This window comes from Octopus bimaculoides, chromosome 23 (genome assembly GCF_001194135.2).
Source record: "Octopus bimaculoides isolate UCB-OBI-ISO-001 chromosome 23, ASM119413v2, whole genome shotgun sequence".
NCBI lineage: Eukaryota > Metazoa > Mollusca > Cephalopoda > Octopoda > Octopodidae > Octopus > Octopus bimaculoides.
The window spans coordinates 2,483,852-2,485,090 of record NC_069003.1 but is presented as its reverse complement, the minus strand read 5'-3'; positions in this window follow the sequence as shown (position 1 = coordinate 2,485,090).

Here is a 1,239-nt window from a genome sequence, read left to right as displayed (position 1 = left end):
TATATATATATATATATATATATATATATATATATATATATATATATGTATGTATAAATATGCGTGTGTGTGCATGTATGTATACAATTAAATTTTGTCGTTATCCGATCCGAACGGCATAATACATATCATTTTAATTGAGCCGAATGCTTCCTTTCATTACGAAATTCTTTATAGCATGGCATATCTTTTAAAATTTGCCTCTCAATATATGAAATTCTCTCATCATTAAGATCCACGTCCCGGAATATTTGCATCGCCTAAGCAATCATTGATGATTTCACTGCAGGCTGTTTGCTTCTAAATGTCCTTGGTGTGGTCAATACTTCGTCACCAGCTTCCTCCATCGCCTCCTCCTTCTCCTGCTCAACCTTCTCAATGACGCTTCATTTCCAGCTCCATCAATTTCGTGTTTCTCACACTTTCGGTTTCAGCTACTTTCAAATGTCCAACGTCTTCTTCGACAACCTCAAGGTCAAGTTGTCTAGTAAACACTGCAGTTTGTTCCCGAATGTCACGCACGCAGCACTGCAGGCAGGGAAATCGATGAAGGAAAGTTCAGCGGATCTGATCACGTTGTACGGACGTTCAGGTGTACGCTGCTAATATAAGATTCTTTCATCAACTTTAAATATTTATTCTGGCAAATATTACACATGAACAAAAATAATCTTACACCTTTTGCCTTTTACTGGTTTCAGTCATTGGACTGCGACCACGCTGGGACACCAGCCTGAAAGGGGGGTTTTGGTCGAACAGATCGACCTCAGTACATATTCTTTAAAGTCTGCTGCATATTCTATCCGGCTATTTTGCTGAACCACTATGTCATGGGTTTGTAAGCAAACCAGCGCTGGTTGTCAAGTGGTGCTGGTGTTCATAGAGGACAAGCACAGACCCAAAGACACAAACACACACACACATATACATCTGATGGGCTTCCGCACAATTTTCGTCTGTCAAATTCACTCACAAGGCAGTGGTCTGTTTGGAGCCATAGTAGAAAACACACCAAGGGGCTGTGCAATCGGACTGCACCTGAAAGCACGTGGATGAAAAAGCGCGCCCCTTAATCACACAGCCACGTTCCGCCCCAACATTTCTTTAAACACAACTGGACCTTCATAATCAGGCATTTTTATTATCTTATCCTTTGGTAAACTTATGAAGGGTTTTTGAAATGTTCACACTATTGATGACATACTAAAAATCTTGTTCGTTAATGAGATGCTTATATAT